The sequence below is a fragment of the Podarcis gaigeae genome (assembly GCF_964106915.1).
Source record: "Podarcis gaigeae genome assembly, chromosome: 15".
NCBI classification, from domain to species: Eukaryota; Metazoa; Chordata; class Lepidosauria; order Squamata; family Lacertidae; genus Podarcis; species Podarcis gaigeae.
In genome coordinates this window covers 24,221,412-24,241,986 of record NC_139692.1, presented here as the reverse complement: position 1 = coordinate 24,241,986, position 20,575 = coordinate 24,221,412, and the positions used below count along the sequence as shown (strand labels likewise).

Sequence of the window (20,575 nt, the reverse complement as noted above, 5' to 3'; positions counted from 1 at the left end):
AAGACCATCTATTTCTTTCCAGACAGTGCTCAGTTCTTGCTATCTACACTGCAAAGAGATGTCCTGAAACACGTTTGTCCATAGCAGGAGACATTAACTGAAATTATAGCAGCACCATGTACCAAATTCACAGTTACAAATTAGGCGTGAATCTGGACTAGAGGGAAGAACTAGCAAACCCTGCAGGAGGACAAGCAATAACAGCCCTGAAGATGCTGGTTCCATTTTCCATCTCATCTTTCCTCCAAGGAGCTCAAGGTGGGGTACACGGTTCACTCCCAATTCTTCCTCACAACAATCCTGTGAGGTAGGCAAGGTTGAGATGCAGTAGCTGGCCCAAGGACACCCAATGTGTGACTGAATGGGGATTCGAACCCAGAATCCGAGGTCCTAGTCAAACGTTCTTAACCAGCCCACCACACAGAATTCATGGCAAACACAGATCTTGGGCTAAGCTAGAGAGAAGCGGCTGAAGGTGGAATGAGACAAGAGGCACTCCACCAAGTCTACAGCAAAAGCTTTATGACAACTTCTCTTTAATGATGGACTCATAAATTAAGATCCCTCTGCCTTAGCGTTCTGATGGCACATGCATGTTAAGTAGGATTTGGGGGTTCCATCTACTGTGAGATTTAAAACTTAAAACATTCAAGCAGCAGCTCTTTAATATATATAGTTTTAGGGATCATTTATAACCCTCAAATCTGTGAAGAAGTTTGAAGGACGTTTAAAGATTAGAAGTCATCAGCAGCCCTGAGCAGATTACTGTTATCGGAAAGACAAAGCTTCTGAGTTCCACACAGCTTATTGTAACCCAAAAATTTCCTAGACCAGCAGGACAGGGAAACACAATTGCATGACATGCTCTCAAACCCTTCTAGCGTACATCTGGACCAGTGCTTAGCTGTAAAAGCAGTCCAGCCCACTGCGCTGAGAAACAAAAGAAAATGCACCAGCCGCTTGCTTCGCTCTACCAATGGCAAGACAAACCCAGACAGCAAGTTATCTTACATCCCACTTTTGAGTGCCAGTCCTAGCAAAGAATGCATCCTATAAATGCTGGAGACAACGATGGAAGGAACGTTAATAATAGAAGAGGCAGCACTTAAGAACTGCAGCGAACAGCAAATTGCTGCCATGGCAGAATAATACATACTTCAGAAACCTTCGGGTCTTTGCTTAACCATAAATACTTAAACCGGCACACATGAACTGCAAGCTCTGTATATGGAGAATTTTGCTCACTTTTAAGAATTGTTTATTACTCTCCGCTCTCTTTGGCACTTTGATTGCAGAGTGTTGCATGTTTTGAGACAAACATAAAAATCAGGAATAAAAGCCAAGAGGTTGATTTCTGGAAAAGGGTGTTAAAGCGTAAGTAGCACACAGTTACAAGTTCTCTGGTGCGTGTTAACTGTTTGGCGTTTGGCGATTATCCATGTTGTTACAAAAACTATTCTTACTAGTTTCATTAGAATACAAAACAACACGGAGGAGCATCGAAAATGTATACAAGGATATTGCTTTAAAGGAGATTCAGATTGTTCATCCCAAAGTATCTTTCAAGATATCCCTTTGACTTAAGGGAAGATGGAAGCTGTGTACTGCATATGAAATTTAATAAGAATGTACCACTGGACAAGTTACTGTAGTTATAGGTTGTTCTTGTATTTACCTGCAAAACAATAAAAATTAGGGGGGGCAATATTAAAAAATAAACCAAATTGCAGAAAACTTGTCTGATGCATAGGGTTTTTTATTTTTGGTAATTATTTCTGTACAAATGTATCCATTTAGGAACTGATTTAGGAACCTGCAAGATCCTCGTTCAAATCTCACCTCTGCCATAAACTCACAAAGTGTTCTCAGGCATGTTAAGTCCACGGCTCTAATCTTAAGTACTACCCCCATCCCCCCACAATACAGGCATTTCTTATAGAGCAGACAAGTTTGGGGAAGAAAATGCATCTGATTCATTCAGTATTGTAATAAGGAACCATGGTCATGTCCAGCCATTATCTTTGTTGAAAAGCTTCTCTGTTTTCCGTGTTCTTTGACTATTCATCAAATCATCATCAAAACGTGTTGGAATCAGATTCTTTAACAAGAGGTTTCCATGCTCTGTCTGTCAGTTGTTGTTGTTTTACAATTCTCAAGCAACTCATCTTCTTGGGCAATTCACATAATAATAATAATAATAATAATAATAATAATAATAAATTTTATTTATATCCCGCCCTCCCCAGCCGAAGAAATTTCAAAGCATGTGGATGAGGGGAAGGCACTTTTTGCCTGGTAGCACAAACTGAGGCCACAGATACTTTAGCACAGTCCCCCTCCCCCCCCCCACAATTTTGCCAAGGCTTCTGTTTAGCTGCCTCAGCTGTAACCCCATCTCCTCCATTAATATTACATCTCTCAGGTGATGGGAAATGACTCGCCTGTCCAGGTAATTAAAGCCTGAGGCTGATGAGGAAAGCGTGAGAGGCAGTCCAGTCACTCAGCAGTCAGGATTGTAAAGATCCTGCCTCAGTAGAGGAAAATTTAATGCATCAACTGAGAGTGTTTTCTGGGGGCCTCGTAAACCAAACCATGGACTTAGAGCGTAAAAGAAGTCCAACCGATAAACTGTTAGAGGTGAAATCTTCTGAATTCCTCCAATTTTAAACAGGCCATAGCTTTGTACTTTAGCCTTATTTTCCCTTTTTCTAAGTTGATCACATTTCTACAGGATAGTTCCTTACAATATTTATTTATTTATTTGGAGCATTTGTACACTGCACTTCATCCAAAAGGGCTCCCAGGAGGCGAATTTAGGGGAGTGCAACCTATTCAGTCGCACTGGGCACAAAGCCTCAGGGTCACTGCAGCTATGATGTAGAATAGAAAGTGGGAAACTGCGACCACAGAATTTTGCCATCTCACAGGGTGCTGCTGAAAATTGAGGTCCCAAGGTCTGCCACTGCTCCCAGAGCTTCAAAACAAGACAGTCCCTACCCACAGGCTCAGAAGGACAGAAGAGGAAAATAAAAACAAAAACTCAGGCAATAATTTCTAAACAATTGTTTCCATAATGCAGCTGGCACAGTTCAGGGGCAGCAGTGCCCAGTGTTACAAAGTCAGATATATAAGCTAATTACCAAATCACACCTTAAACCTAGTCTACGGTCACCACAATGGGCACCATTTCCCCTCGATGAATATTGTGATTATTCATTCATTTCTATACCACTTTATATTTTAGAGAACAAATCTGAAAATGATTTACAACACTTTAAAACATCAAATAAAACAATCCAAAATAAAACAAATTCAGGCTTCAAAGGTATTATTTCAGATCCTTCTCTAAGTGACATTTTGCTTTCCCCAGTCACTATCCTGAATCCAAAGATTTCAAAAGGTTACAGTGGGAGCCACGCTAGTCACAAAACGCACCTGGCGCATGGCTAATTTCTAACACTGGCAGTGCCCAATAGAGCTGAGCCTCCAGCAAAGCTGGTGAAATGAGCCCTGCTTCCTATCTCTCTCATTGAAGCAGTCTGATGGAATGGCTGTCCCCAGGTGACAGATGAGGAGTGAGGAGGCCTGATGGAGCGGGATGCTAGACCTGATGCACAGGGTGTTGTACTCAAAGGTTCATATTTCCCCCCGAAATTTAAAAATGCACACATTTCTTCTACTGAGGTCTGAAATGTTGCTTGGTGTCTCACTTTGCCGAGGGCATTCTCAAGATTGGTCCAAAAGACAGCCTCAAGTGTCAAGCAAGCCTTTGGAACAGGAAGCCACTTGAAGAATATGACACCCACCTTGACCTCCTGGGGTAAGGTGGGCTGCATATGAAATGTATGAAGATTTCAGCTCGTTACCATGCATGAATTTGCAGTCACTGGTAAAGGAACCATGATGCTTCAGAACTGCTGGAAGAAAATGCAAACAAAAACTCTGCAGGATTTGCTAGCTGGTGAGCCCTGAGTAAAATCTCCTCCCTGACCCCAACCAGATCCTCCACGGAAGCAACATCTCTGTCGAAAGAGAAAAGCTCATCAACCTCTCACCCAACCCCTTGTCTCTTAAGTGAAATGATTTCTGAGGTTTTGCAAGAAAAGCAAGTGGGGAAGAAGATAATTGAGAAATGTTAGCTAGAATTGTACCCCAAAGTAACCTTCAGCTTAGGGTTAGTTTGAAGACAAAGGCAGAGTTTGAAGGAGAGTTGGCTGCGATGTGGCCTGGGAGGGAAAAGGTGGCAGGATGGCAAAGTCAGCAAAGCTGGAGAGAGGGTAAAAACATGATGGTTGATTTCTGTTTGAATCCACAGCTGCCACTATGAGAGAAGCAAGACCCCCCCCTCAGTGCTGTGAATCTCTCTAGCGTAGGCTCACGTTGTATATATGTGTAAATAAACTAAGGTTACCAGATGTCCCTGTTTCCCGGGGACATTACCCAGATTTACAAATCAGTCCCCATACAAAATCCATTGTAGTTGAAAAGTGTCCCCGGATTCATTGAAAAAAATCTGGTAACCTTAAAATAAACCATAGATCATAAAGACGCCACAGTCTCTGCTGTGCCACATTTCCAAAAGGGAACATGAGCCCTGGGTAAAATGCCTGGAACCCCTGGAATCTCACTTGGGTATCGGGCTTGTCTGAGACATGGAGGGTTGCTACCAGAGCAGAAGATGCTGATGGACCAATGAAGTGACTCAATGCAAGGCAGCTTCACATGATTAACGTCCTCCCAGTCACTTCCCTCAGTTTGCTCTTTCACAAGTAAAATAAAGCCAATGTTTGTGATTGTTTTGTAGCAGGAGAGGCTGTGGCTGGCAAACTCGGCTTCACACGGCACAGTAGTATGAACAGAGTAGATACTGTACAACTGCACTCATCACCGGTGCTGGAAGGGAAGTAAGGAGAGGCAACAAAAAGATCTTTCGAGAGCAGAGTGTCAACAACTTTAAGTGGGACACACAAAGAGGCAGTTCTCAGTTAAGAACTTAATCTAGGATTAACAAGAGGTCAGCTACCTCTGCAAGGAGACTGCGCTAAAAGGAACTAATAAGCTCTCCTTAACAGAGCAATGCGCACAACACAAGCATATCAAGCAACACCCCCTTTTCTAAAACACAGATGTCTACCTGAAGTCGCAGATAAGAAGCTTTAATGATCTAGATCACTGTTTCCCAAATTATGGGAAGATACAGAAAAGAGGGTCATGGCTAGTTAGCAAGTTTAAATCACACATTATGCACTGCTTATTTATTCATCTTGCACATTCCAGACACTTACAGCCTGCAAACTCTTATTCCCAAACAATTAGCTGCCAAGGCGAAAAACAACACTTGCAGTCTTCAAAAGTCTCAGTAATATGGATTTAAAAATCACAGAAATTGAAACAACAATACATCATTGTGGTTTAATTACTTTTAAACTATTGTTTCTATACATTTTTCGCTTTCTGTGTTTTATCTGTGTTTGTTTTGATTTAATTTCGGCATTAAGTCCCGGTTCTGGAAGAAAAGGCAGGGTATAAATGAATAAAAGGAGGAGAATGGATAAGGCTCCCCGCACAAAATCACAAGTCAACATGGCGCACAGGGACATCCCAGAAAGTCATTCTGAAGCACCACCAGCAAACCGTTTCAAGCCCAGCAGAGACAGGGAGGAGCAGCATCTATCCTGACAGGCCCTTTTGATTAGGATGCGATTGCACCCTTTGTTTAAAGGAAATGTATTTTAGGAGGAGGAACAGGTTTCAAACACTTCCCTGAACCAGGGCAGAGACATTACCATGTTTTGTGCTCAATAAGCATTTTTTGTGATGCCGTTTTACAGGGGAGCCCAGACGACTTTACTTGAAGATAAAGCGAGAGGGCTGAAAGGCTACAGAAGTGCCTCTAAAAATGCAGGATGCCAGCCCCACATTGACATTACAAGGAAGACGACAGCAAGGCAAGCGCAAACGAAGAGAAATAGCAACAGCAATTAAGTATGTGGGAAGGGGAAGAAAGAGCACTTTCAAATTATAGGTTCGATGGAGAGCTTTATTCTCAGTTTAACACCACCTCAGAATCTCCTTAGCCTCACCTCACTGATTTTACACCCCCACCACCCTGCCAGCTATCTTCCCGTTATCTTGTCAGGAACGCTGCTGATTCATGTTCCGTTCCACGGACTGAATCATGCTGATTCATGCACTGTTCTATGCCAGTGTGGTGTGGTAGTTAGATTGTCCAACTAGGACGTGGGAGACAAGGGTTCAAATCCCTGCTTGGCCATGAAGATCATCGAGTGTGACCTTTGTCTAGCAACAGACATTTTAATCTGCTTTTTTGCTTATCATTTTTTTTTTATGTTTTCAATAGATTTGGGGGATAATAGTTTTATTGCTTTCTTCTTTTTGCAAACCACTTTGAGGGTTTTTAAAAATAATCAAGCAGTATATAAAGTTAAGGAATAAAGGAATAAATATCAACAAAATTCCTGCTTATGCCTGTGCCACAGAACGATATACAGTGGTACCTCGGGTTAAGTACTTAATTTGTTCTGGAGGTCAGTTCTTAACCTGAAACTGTTCTTAACCTGAAGCAACACTTTAGCTGCCACCTGAAGCATATGTAACCTGAGGTACCACTGTATTCTTTCATTCTGTCAAAAGTAAGACCAGCAAAGGCTTCCGAAAGAGGGTGTGCTGGTTGCTGATCTTATAAAATATATGAAAAACACTTGGGGATAGCCTACATTCCTCTGCTCAGAGCAGATGTTGCTAACTGAGGAGGTCGAGAGAACATAATGAAAGCAGAGTGTTGGAACAGTGGGTCCATGTGTGTGCATTTACAGTCATGCTTTTCCAACCATGGCACAGAGAGATTTGGTTTTAAGAGTTATGGGGATGGAATCTGAAACTGACAGGATAGCTGTGCACAATCTGTCCAAAATAAGAAAAGGGGGCTTTGAAGTACCAGAGAACAGGGTACATCGAACATTGGAGCAAATGCTACTGTCTTCCCCCATTTGTTTCCTCACCAATATGTTTCTCACCAAAAGAGGACACCCAGAGCTGCTTCACATGTTTCTGTTTTCTGTTCTGGTGGAGAATATTCACTGGATGAACACAAATATCCATTTATTTATTTTTTGCATCTGTGCTCCTGGCAAGCACAACAAGTGTTTCTGGCACTGCTGAAAAACTGCTGCAAATGCCAACATGGATGCGTGCTCTCGACCTGCATGCATGGTGCTTTCTCTGTCAGGCTATAGGTATTTCCCTGAGAACTGAAGTAGTACTATTTCCATCTGCCTAATCCTTCTGACCCCATAAAGGAGAAACAAACACATACAGATTATCAATCCAGCCTAAAATATATTGCTTTGTTGCCGCATTTGTATTCTGAAAAGTAAGGAGATGGGAAGATTTCTCAGTCTGATAATGGCTCTGCAGGGCTATATGGCAATTGTCTCTTTCGATCATGCTGCCTTTTCTAGCATCGAAACCAGCTGCCCAGTGAAGGGGAGAAAATGCACCAACTGTCCCTTTAAAACACACTTGATTCTATACAATATGGGCTTTTCATTAACCCTTGCTATTTGTCCAGCGATAATCACAAAAAAATGGTAGAACATCCTGTCATTCCTTCAGTCAGCTCAGACTTGGCCTCTTGAAGTATTTTGGATGCTGAACAGAATCCACCTTTTAGTGATGCACTTGAGAGAGTTGCAACCAGAGCTTAGGCCCATGGGCATTACTCATACTAATTTCGATGGATCTACTCTGAGTGGAATTGAGTTGGCTACAACTCATAACTTCCCATTACCCTTTTCCGGCTTCTAAGTAAGGACTTAGGTTACATTCATATTACGTACCCCAAGCACTATGATAACACTTTCAATAGTCATTATCCCACCCCCACCCCAAAGAATCCTGGGACCTGTAGTTTGTTAAGTGTGCTGAGAGTTGCTGAGAGGTGTGCTGAGAATTGCCTTCCCAGAGCTACAATTCCCAGAATGGTATAACAACCAATTCCTCTCTTCGCAGGGAACTCTGGGCACTGTAGCTGAGGGAAACAGGGAAGAGAAAGAGCTGAAAGAGAAGAAAGGACATAGGAAAAGGAAGAAGGTGGAAGAGGGATCTCAGAATTGAGAGATGCAAGCCGGTAAGTGCTGACATGATTAATGAAAATGTCAATTTATTGCTCTGCCTATTGTTATTTATTTTATTTATAGGCCTTCCTTCCTCTCCAAGGTGCCTAGGGTGCCAAACGGATACACAATTTAAAAACAAATGAATTCTAAAATAGACACTCTAAAAAACAAAAATACCATAAAAAGCATCAAAATGCAATTGCAATTGAAATTATTCTTCTGTCCAGTGAGCACGGGATTGCCAGGAGCAGTATCCTTCAGCTACCAAATGCCTGGGTAAACAGGGGTGTTTTCCTCCTGGAGGCTAATAAGGATGGAGACAGGTGCACCTCACCGGGGAGGGCATTCCACAACCAGGGAACCACAATTTAAAAGGTCCCGTCACAGGTTAACCCTGCCACTCCTGACTTTCTAACTCCCGATTCACTGCCCTGGCCTTCACCCTAACAGCCCAAAGAGGCACCAGCCACCACCACAGATTCACAGGCAGGAATCTCTGTAGATTACCAGCAACAGCGGTAGATCTAAGGTAGATCTGTGCTGAGCAAGCAGAGCATTCTGAAGGCAAGTGTATTTCTACTCCACAAGTAGAAAGAGCACATCAGTTGAGGAAAGTGATTAAGGCACTGGTCTTAAATGGATGCTGCTGTAATGTACACAACAAGTGCAAGGGCCTCCCCACTCGCCCCCAAAGTTGAGCACAAGTGTCTAGCCAAATTCTTGATGGCTAGATTTGCATTCTGCTAAAAACAGTAAGCTCAGCCACTGCATGCAAAGCCAACCATGCATTCTTCTATCCACTCATGAATGTTAGGGAGCAAATTTCTGCTCTTCAGTGGCTCAGAGCACTCTCCCTATGACATTCTGTTTGCCCACTCTTTACTCCCAAGGAAGGAGGAGAAGAAGAAAAAGAACCACGAAGCCTTGAATGTCTACACCGCATTTGCAGCTCATCAGCTTTGTTATAAAAGCCAAGTCCTGTGTGGGATTTGATGCCTGCATTACCCTTGCTGCTACCCACACTGAAGATGGGTGAAAGCTTGCAAGAATTCTCTGTGAAGAGGCACAGATTGCCAAACCACTCTGGAAGCGGCAGCTCTGGAAGAGGAATGAGGGTCCCCAAGAACTCTCAGCATCCTTAGCAAATGACAGCTCCCAGAATTCTTTGGGGGAAATCAGGACTGTGGCACCACAGCACTTTACATGCATGGGGAGGTTGTGGCCTCAGACTGAAGCCTATACAAGAAGAGTGTACAAAGGTGCAGGCTTCTTGCACTCTGACTGAGTCTTGCATTGAAGGCAAATCTCATTGCTGCTGACATTTCATCACATTGCAAGAAGAGCTGTTTGCAGGAGGGCAGGAAGTTACAGACATTCTGGATCGCTTTGTAATTGGTAGGCTAGGAAACAAGGGGGCTGGCAAAGGATTCGAGGAATGCACCCCAACCTGCAGATCCCCAAAACAGAAGGGCACATTCACACCATATGTTTAAGCCCTATGATACCACTTTAAACGGCCATGGCTTCCCCCAAAGAATTATGGGAGCCACAGTTTGTTAAGGGTGCTGTGGGTTGTTAGGAGACCCTGGCTGGATCTTGACACATCAAAGAAGCGTTTCAGTTAAGCCCGTTGTAAATTTAAACAGGGAAATCCAGTAGGGGAAAACAGGATTCCACAGCGCCATCTGGTGGCACAATGTTTTATCACATACACAACACATATAAATTGCTTTTTCTACACCAATCTAGCCGAGTCCCCTTATTCCCCTCACACAGCTGCAATTCCCAGAGTTCCCTATAAAGAGGGATAGTCTGTAGCTCTGGGAGAGGAATAAGAGCCTCCCAACAACTCTCAGCACCCTTAACAAATTACAGTTCCCAGGATTCTTTGGGGGAAACCATGGCTGCTCAAAGTGGTATCACAGTACTTTAAATGTATGGCAGGAGCATGGTCATACACACTCCTTCTCATCACCCTTCTCTTCAAAGCACTCCCTTATTCATTGCCATCACTCTCCCACCTACCCCACTACAAAAAAATATAAATGAATCCCCTCTAGCACCACAAACAATGCAAAAGCCTGGCCATGAGAATATTTTTCAGACTCTTTTCTCTCCACTTTCTATTCCAAGACGAAAAGTTATTCAAGTGGGCAGTTAATATCTCACCAACTTTTCATCACATTTAACATTCAAGCACTGCATTTGTTTCAATAGAGCCTTGTCATCTGAACTGACCTTCACAGCTCCCATTATTTCAGATAAGGTCTCATTGTTTTCAATGGGAATTCTTGCACTTTGTTTTAGCATGTCCGCTCTGCGGTTCTCTGGACAATACATGCGGGGAGGGATGGTGGTAATGCATTTACTGAGAAGGGGCACGTGATGACAAAGGGACTCATGCGCTCATGATGAAGAAAAAAGCAGTGCAAAGTGGAAAGGACCTTTCAGTGGGAGGGAAGCTTGAATTTACTGGTAGGACTAGTGGGGAATCTCCTCCTACTAAAGCTCTGCCCTTTCAATTTCAATTCACATTTGTTTATTCCATGCTCAGGCACAACTCACAGGATGTAGAAAATGTGCCTGATTGCCATTCATCTCACCACAAGGGGGCATAATCAGGAAAACAGCACTGCCATGTGAACCTAACAAATCACTGCATGGGGAAAATCTGTGCATTGATGGGGCCAAAGTGGTGGCAGATTGCTGATGCAACATTTAAGCGAGCCCTGAACTGTTTTAATGAAAGCCGAGTGTTCTCTCTGCTTGTTTTGAGCTTCCAATTTCTACTTGGACCATTCTAGGGGTGCGCTGTGAGTTATTTGCTCAGCATTTTCTGGTTCAGCAGCCTTTACACTGCAAGACCATGTTTATTTGTTTTCTCCTCTGGGGACAAAGCTGCATGTGGCTGCACAAATTCAGCGGGCCTAGTAAAAATAATGTTGGCCTCTCTTCTCACGAACACCAAAAATCTGGCTCCGGCAGCAAAGATCCGTCCTGCATTGCTGCCGACCCTCAAACATTTTCACCATGGATATAAACATTTTCCCTCCTGTTTTTTTCCTATGAGGAAAGGTTGCAGCATGTGGGATTTTTAGATTAAAGGCTGCAAGGATACTCCTGGCTCAAAAATGGAAACAGCAGAGCTCCCAACACTGGAGGATTGGCAGGTTAAGATGGTGAAGTACGTAGAGATGGCCAAGTTGACGGGAAAGATCCGGAATCAGTGTGATGAACGGTTTCAAAAGGACTGGAACAAATTTATACTTTATATGAAAGAAATTTGTAAACACCTGAAAACGTTTGTAGGTTTGAACTGAAATGTTTGGTAATGTAAACATAAGGAATTGATTTACCGATAACAAGATGAAATATTATAATAAGATAGAAGGTAAACATGTGATTATAGAAATGCGGAGAATATAGAAAGGTGTGTGGAAGTCAGAAAGAGGGAGGGAAGGAGGTCAATGCTCTTATAGAGTAATGTTTTAAGTTATAGAACTGTGTAACAAAATGTGATTATGATAAAAGTGGAAAATTTAATAAAAATCATTAAAAAAAAATAAAGGCGACTTGAGGGGTGACATGACCAAAATTATGCATGGTATGGAGAAAGAGGACAGACAAAACCGTCTCTCCCTCTCTAGTAACACCAGAACTCCTGGGCATCCAGTGAACCTGAATGTTAGGAGGTTTGCGAAAGGTAAATGAAAGTCCTTATGCACATAGCACATAGTTCAACTATGGAACTCACACCCACAGGAGGCAATGCTGGCCACCAACATGGGTGGGTTTAAAAGAGGACTGCACAAATTTATGGAGAAGGCTATTAATGGCAAAGAGCCACGGTGGCTATGCTCTACCTCCAGAATCAGATGCAATAATTATTATTATTATTATTATTATTATTATTATTATTATTATTATTATTTATTATTTATACCTCGCCCATCTGGCTGGGCTTCCCCAGCCACTCTGGGTGGCTGCCAACAAAATATTAAAATACCGTAATACATCAAACATTAAAAGCTTTCCTAAACAGGGCTTCCTTCAGATGTCTTCTAAAAGTCTGGTAGTTGTTGTTCTCTTTGACATCTGGTAGGAGGGTGTTCCACAGGGAGGGCGCCACTACCGAGAAGGCCCTCTGCCTGGTTCCCTGTAACTTGCCTTCTCGAAGCGAGGGAACCACTAGAAGGCCCTCGGCGCTGGACCTCAGTGTCCGGGTAGAATGATGGGGGTGGAGATGCTCCTTCAGGTATACTGGGTCAAGGCCATTTAGGGCTTTAAAGGTCAGCACCAACACTTTGAATTGTGCTCAGAAACGTACTGGGAGCCAATGTAGGTCTTTCAAGACCAGTGTTATGTGGTCTTGGCGGCCGCTCCCAGTCACCAGTCTAGCTGCCGCATTCTGGATTAGTTGTATTTTCCAGGTCACCTTCAAAGGTAGCCCCACGTAGAGCGCATTGCAGTAGTCCAAGCGGAAGATAACCAGACCATGCACCACTCTGGCGAGACAGTCCGCAGGCAGGTAGGGTCTCAGCCTGCATACCAAATGGAGCTGGTAAACAGCTGCCCTGGACACAGAATTGACCTGCGCCTCCATGGACAGCTCCTGGTCCTTCAGGGGCACAGTTACCCCATTCAGGACCAGGGAGTCCTCCACACCCACCCGCCTCCTGTCCCCCAAACACAGTACTTCTGTCTTGTACTTCAACTTCAATCTGTTAGCCGCCATCCATCCATTAATGCTTCTGAATATCACTAGTAAACCACAGAAGGGGAGAGTGTTCTTGTGCTTGGGTCCTGCTTGGGGGGTTCCCAAAGACATCTGGTTGGCCACTGTGAGAACAGGATGCTGGACTAGATGGGCCACTGGCCTGATCCAGCAGGCTCTTCTTATGTTCTTATTTGTTCCACCACCAATTCCCTGTAGGAGAGGATTTGTGCCTCTTTTATACACTTATCTTGGACCACCAGAACTTGCTCCATCAAGTTTGTGTGTATATGGATACAGCAGGACTGAATGGCCATGAACTGCAAGAGGTACAGTTCCGCGCAAAGCTGAAAATGTACACAAGCTAAGCATATTGACCATTCACTGCATCAGGAAGGAGGCGATAACACAATCTTCCTAACTAGAAGTCCCGTGACATCTTTGTTTAAGGGCCACTTGCATGAGAGCTGCAAGAATTCCCTCTGCATGGCTGAACAGCTCTGGGAGCGCCATTTGATCAAAGCTTGTGGTGCAGTTTTGAACAGCTACAAGCGGTGAGAATTCACTCATCAGCTGAAATAATGCTCACACGTATGAAAAGTGGGCAGAAGAGAAAGCAAGGGGCCTGAATGGGAGGGAAACTCTCTGCCAAGATCCCCTACACTTTACTGAACCAATTCGACACCTGGAAATGACGGCAAAGCTCAATCACTGCTGCAAAGTCACCCCAAAACTGCTAGCAGACACACCAGTTCACGTTTAGGGGTTGCCCTATCAGCCCCAAACACCAGAACATTACGATGCTTGCAGCACACCAGCATCGCTGGAATGCAACACTAATAATTATCTTCCTACATTATTTATTTGCTGGGGTAGCAAGGCCTTTTCAGTGCTCATTGACTGAAACATAAGCAAAGACTAACAATGCTAGATTAAGACTCATTTCACAAACGGTTGATGAATAGGGGTACATATCTTGCTTCCCCACCCCATACACAGCAGAGGTTCATGCCCAGTGAAGGAAGAGCGCAAGGGGGCAGGAAGAGACACCATCAGGGCCTGGGCCTGTCAGACTGTCCTGTCCTTCCCCCATAGGGCCAACGGACACCAACTGCCCTGTCAGAAGGAAGATGGGGGGCTGGGAGAGTGGGTCGTTTGTCTTTTATTTTTATCTGCTAGTGAGCGGATGAGTGAACTGTAAAACTGTAAGCTGCCTTGGCAAAAAGGGAGCATATTAGTTCCCTAAATACGCCAAGTGGGGATCCCATAATAGCTCTTGGGCACCATTTCCTGAAGTACAAGCAAGCAGTCTATATGCAGTGGCAAAAGGTTCCCAAGGGAAGAGAACAGCGGAACTCATTCCTGTAGCATACAGTCAAACAGTAAAATAACTGGGAAGCTACTATTGATATATAATTGTTTTATAAAAACACAAACCACCATATTCCTCTACCTTTCCCATTTCAGCTCTTCAGGAAATAGGACCGGCATAGGAACTAACAAGTGCTAAAGAACTTTTAAGTGCATTAGTTAAGTCAGTGTGGTGTATTGATAACAGCAGTGTTTCTCAAACTTGGGTCCCCAGCTGTTGTTGGACCACAACTCCCATCATTCCTACCTAGCAGGAACAGTGGTCAGGGATAATGGGAGTTGTAGTCCAACAACAGCTGGGGACCCAAGTTTGAAAAGCACTGGGTTAGAGTGACCTATGAGACCAGAGTTCAGATCCACACTCAACCAAAAAGCTCACTATGTGACTTTGGACCAGTCACTACCTCTCAGTCTAACCTGCCTGACAGGGTTGTTGTGTGGATTAAATGAGGGGAAGAACCATACTCACCACCTTGAGTGCCTTGGAGAAAAGGTGGTTTATAAATGCCACAAATAAAATAAACTATATCAGGCATAGGCAAACTCGGCCCTCCAGATGTTTTGGGACTACAACTCCCATCATCCCTAGTTAACAGGACCAGTGGTCAGGGATGATGGGAATTGTAGTCTCAAAACATCTGGAGGGCTGTGTTTGCCTATGCCTGAACTATATGAATAGGCTACTTTAAAACATACCATGAGGGAAGAAGAGGGGTGGGGTGCAAGAATCCCCTTCTGTACCTTCAATCATGTGTCTACTGAAGGAGTCGAGAAGAGGCTGGGATCATGCCTGTGGACCTTGTCCATGACCTCAGCCTCCTCACACTCTCCATGAAGGATGAAAGGAGCATCTATGCACACAGAGATTAATGTAGCCTCTTCTTTGTGACTGGGAACCTGACTGTGCAGATTTATATCTCTGAGCTGACCTCTAATATGCATATATTACATGCACATCACACGCACTTCAGGCTCTGCATACATTATCATCCTTTTATAAAAGGATGCCACACTCACTAAATCTGGCCCTTCAGAATCCAAAACAGAAGTGATTTTATTCTCTTGGGATGCCACCTTAGCACACATGACAAACATCAAATTCAAACCAAATTTATTAACAGGGCAACCAAATGCTAATTGCAGCCAAACAGAACCATATGGACATAAACCGTATGCAAGGATTATGCATAAAAATAAAAACTCACCCTATACAACAAATAAAACACGTTTATGCATCTAAAATCTTGAGAGAAGCCATATGGCATTGACTAAGTTAAGCAGCCTTCACTGCAAATTTCAGTGTAATAAACATTACAGACCTGTCCAAACCAAACAACAGATATTTAATATTATGTGAATAATTGAGGTCAGCAACCACTGCTGAAGATTTGTCTAAATATCTGTTTTATACAGCTTGCATATAATGTACGGCGTCCTCTACCCAGGGGCTACCACATATGCCAAAAGGGCTGATCTCTGGCAATTTTCTTAAATCTCCCTTCCAGAAAATGCGACTTCATAAGAAATATATATTCCTAGAAGAGTTAGCAGGTCAGGCTCCAAGTTCAGAAGAGCATGAGCTGGATGAGACTGGGGTTACTGAGCTGAAGAACTAGGCCCGGATCCTGATACTGATCCTAAACCTAGCAGTCCTGGAGCCTTTGGGAGCTGAGTCAAAGCACCTTCCCCCATGTCCAGTTTGCTCCTGTTCATATGGGAGCTGGAGCTTTAAGTGGTTGGAAGGACCCATAAGGCCTCAAGTCCACCTCCAGCTAGTACTGAAGTGAGTTCCTTGCTTGGAGCTTTCCATGGTGCTTTTTTGCCTACTAAACCCTACCTCAACCCCACTGGAAATCAGGGATGAGGAACCTGTGGCCCTAGCTCCCATCATCCCTCACCAGCTTGACCAGTGTCAATGATGGGAGTTGTAGTTCAACATCTGAAGAGTCACCTGATGTCCACTCATGTTCCTAAGTGTTTTCCCAGGCTCTCAAATTAACACAAGGTGGTTCTCAAAGAAGGTGTTACCACTCCCTGGGGGGCAGTTAGAAACTCAGATATACAGTCGTACCTTGGTTTTCGAACAGCCTAGTTCTCAAACATTTTGGCTCCCGAATGATTGAAACCCAGAAATGACAGTTCCGGTTTTCGAACTTTCTTTCAGAAGCCAAACGTTCGATGAGGCTTCCCCGGCTTCCGATTGGCTGCAGGAGCTTCCTGCAGCCAATCAGAAGCTGTGCTTTGGTTTTCAAATGCTTTGGAAGTCGAACGGACTTCCAGAATGAATTCCATTCGACTTCCAAGGTACAACTGTATAAGCTAGGGGCCAACTGTCTCCTTTAATCAAGGTTACAGTTGCCAAAATGGAATGTCTAGTTGCCATTTTGGTGCAAAACAGCTCTGAAGTCCTATTTTTCAAACAATGCACTAACAGTGATTGATTATCAGTTACACATCTGCCTAGTTCATATGACAACCTTGAACTAGGACTTTGAGAAGTTAAATAAGAAAAGTCACTTCCTCCAGGAACAGTCCACATATATAATAGCCTATTCCTACCTCTTTTTTCTTAATGGTGATACGGATCATTCATAATAATTTAAGAATATTCTTCACAACTGTGAGCAGGACAGTAGGATTGGGTAAGTGAAGACAAGCTTCAACAATTAGCTATAGCGTTGTTCATTGCTCCTGCACGGAAAAAGCATTTTGGTTCCTGAAATTCATTCTGGTTGTGCAGATAAAATATAACTGATAAAATCCTACAGGATGTGGTATGAGTGTGTGAAAACATTCAAGTTCCAATGATGCCTAGGCATGGATCTCTAGATGGTGGAGATGTCGGACACCAGCCTGGCCAATAGGTGCAAAATGGGTGGCAGTTGGCTGCTGGACGTATAAATGACTACTGGACTTTGAAAAGCTTGTATCACTGGATAAAGTTCATCAGTTTTGTGGAATTGATTTTTGTAAATAGTTTTAATTGAATTTTGAATAAATGCACAATTAATTGTTACCGTTCTGAATTTTATTGTGCTATTATCTTCCTTAGTGGATTGTTCAAACAACTATTCCAAATAATGCTTTTCATACTGTAGCATAGCTCTCAATGTTTTCCTTTTTTTAAGGGAAATTCCCTTATTCTGAATAGGATTCCTCGCAAGAAAAGGGAAAAGTTGACAGCTATGTACAGTAGGGGGGGGCACAGGGGATGAGCGTATGGAACCAAGCAGGCTGTGTGGACTGAAAAAAGTTGAGAACTACTGAATTAACACAGTGTTCATTGGGTTTAAAGCTTGAAATGCCGCTTTTCAGCTTTCTGCTTTTGAGGTCCGTCACAGCAATAAAGTTAAAGGAACTATGTAAGAAGAAGTAGAATCAATGTCCGGATTTCAAATGCCTTACCTGGCACCTGATCGCTCATAGTGATGGCCCAAGGCATTCCACATACAGAAAGGATCTTTCCACCAGGTACTTACCCACCTGTGTTAAGAGCCTCAAAAGATTATCTTGGATAATATGAGCTCAGTACATCAAGCAAGTTTGGCAACTGGATAACGTTCGGCCTCTTTACGTCATGGACATGGCATCAAGAAGTGTTTTGGGGACAATCAACGACATTGGTCACTGTTTTGTTTAAAAGGTGATGGAAAGCGAAACCTCATGGCTGAAAGGAGAGCCTTACCTGAGCTCCAACTGCCACAGTCCAACTGAAAGGAGCCTTACTCTCCACAAACAGAAAGGAACCCTCAGCAGCCACTTGGGCTACGCTTCCCACAAGATTCCTTGCACAGGAAAGGTCAATCACATCCGTCAAATAACCGAAAAGCTGAAGTGCTGAGCTGTCAGTTTTCTCAAGGAGGAATTCACTGCCTCCCCCAAGAAGGTTATTGTTACCTAATGTACAGTACAATTTACCCTTGCTGCTAATAATGCTTACCCAAAACACTCAAACACAACACCTGCCAGCAGTGATATAATTACAGAGAGTTAAGGTCTAATTTCAATATGAGCTCCTCAACCTTTTCTCCCAAAATTCTATGATTATTACTATTGACGGGGTTTCAAGGAGGCTTACAGATAAAACAAGAACAGCTGAAAACGTAGGGAAGGACCACTAAGAAACAATTAAACATTAATAGAATTAAAACTATGTATAAATATAAAAGATCTAATTACATTCTGGATACTGAATCATGATTCACACACATCAGTTGTGCTAAAGAAAGCCAGGAGTTAGCATCGTGACTAGCAGAAGAGACCTGAAATCTAATATTTAATTTAACCCTTTCCCAACTACGCAAAACCAAAGGTATTCTTCCCATGAGATTCCCGTCCCTAAAGATTTGTACCAATGGTTTTCAAATGATCAAACAAAACTTGGAGTATAAGGTAAAGGTAAAGGGACTCCTGATCATTAGGTCCAGTCATGACCGACTCTGGGGTTGCGGTGCTCATCTCGCTTTATTGGCCAAGGGAGCTGGCGTACAGCTTCCGGAGGTCATGTAGCCAACATGACTAAGCCGCTTCTGGTGAACCAGAGCAGCGCATGGAAATGCCATTTACCTTCCCGCTGGAGTGGTACCTATTTATCTACTTGCACTTTGTGCTTTTGAACTGCTAGGTTGGCAGGAGCTGGGACCGAACAATGGGAGCTCACCGCGTTGCGGTGATTCAAACCGCCAACCTTCTGATCGGCAAGTCCTAGGCTCTGTGGTTTAACCCACAGCACCACCCATTGTGGAATAAGCATTTTAAATAAATAAAATTAGCTGGTAGCTGGAATCCAAGTTCCTTGTGGATAAAACGATGATTACTATCTGTGGATACCTCAACAGCGCAATCCATCAAATTCCAAATCTATTGCTATTATTTTCAAGCAGGGACTTGGGGGTTCCATCATGATGATGATGATGACAACGAAATCTGAATACCACCCTATACCCATAGATATCAGGGTGGTTCACAACATTTGCCATTCACAAAATCCTATGCAGTCAAATGAACAACCAACATTACAAGGAATATAACCAACAGCAGATTTCTAACACCATGAGATAAAAAATGCTGTAAAGATTTAGTAAATTGTTTTAGCAGTCCCATGTAGTAACCCACCCCACAAGTAAGAATAGCCTGCTGGATCAGGCCAATGGCCCATCTAGTCCAACACCCTGTTCTCACAATGGCCAGCCAGTTGGACACCTACAAGCAGGGTTCGGGCACCAGAGCACTCTCCCCTTCTGTGGCTTCCAGAATCAGGTATTCAGAAGCATTATAGCTCTGTCTTAAATCTTCCAATGTTCAGCTTCAACATTCCCACATGTACAAAGAACCAGGAATAAGAATTAAATGGCCACCAAGGATAACAAGACCAAGATTCCTGCATTGCAGGGGGTTGGACTAGATGACCCTTGTGGTCCCTTCCAAGTCTACGATTCTATGATTCTAAAGATGGAAAGTGGATCGTTCCTCTTCTACAAAAGGTGGACTACTTTACCACACTTAAAGGGGGCATCAGAGTGTTTATATGCTGAGAAATCTCAGAAGGCACTTTCAAAACCCTTTTTGTTTGGCTGCGATGTTTGCTATCGCTACGGACAGTATGAGTTGCAAATACAAGCAGGATAAAATACTTTTTTATTTTTAAAAACCTTACATAAACCAGAGCAAGGAGCATTGTTTTACAATCCTTATTTATACTTTTCAATCAAGAGAAGAATTACAGAATGAGTAAAAGTTATTTGTAAAACAAAAAAAATGGAAAGACTCTACTTAATTACCACCTGCAAGTTCCATAATATAAAAAGGGTTTTCTTGTTTTATCTTCACAGCAACTCTCCAAGGTAGGTTAAGTCACTACTTTGTCCCAAGATCATTCAGTTTCATAGTTGAGCAGACATTCACTTCTGTTTTCATAATATACACCCACCAAGCTCAATCTGTTTATTGTTGTTTTTTAAAGCAAAAAACAAAAAACTTTTCAGTCTAGTTTAAAATGCATACTCCCTGGAAAAATCAATGCTGCACTATAACACTTTCAGATAACTTGAAGCGTTCAGCAAAAATGACACACACACACCCCAAGTTGCTGGAAAACAAGACAAGCATGGAAAGTATATATTTTTCCATTAAGGTTGTGCAGAAAAATCCCCGGTGCATTGCATTCCATCATCACCTATTTCCCATCCTCTGAAATCAGAGTGACAACTGAGCCTCCTTACTGAATAAGATCATAAAAATGGCTTCTTCTACTGCAAAGTGGAAAAAGCAAGGAGGCAGAAAACACTAAAAATGTATACAAAAAATGTATACAAAAAAAGAAAGAAAGAAAGAAAGAAAGAAAGAAAGAAAG

The 20,575-nt window shown here is 43.0% G+C and overlaps 1 protein-coding gene across 9 annotated transcripts in view; it reads right to left on the bottom strand.

Annotated features, from left to right (window-relative positions):
* GRAMD1B (GRAM domain containing 1B) overlaps window positions 1-20,575 on the bottom strand; it is a 212,365-nt gene that overhangs the window by 67,623 nt on the left and 124,167 nt on the right. Inside the window, exon 1 of one of the 9 annotated variants that reach the window (XM_083713958.1) lies at window positions 17,707-17,865. The exons of 7 other annotated variants lie outside the window; for them this stretch is intronic. The gene's annotated coding sequence lies outside the window, so the exon portion shown is untranslated. Of the gene's footprint in view, window positions 1-17,628; window positions 17,652-17,706; window positions 17,866-20,575 lie in introns of those variants that run through there. One more of the 9 variants, XM_083713963.1, reaches the window with a different exon arrangement.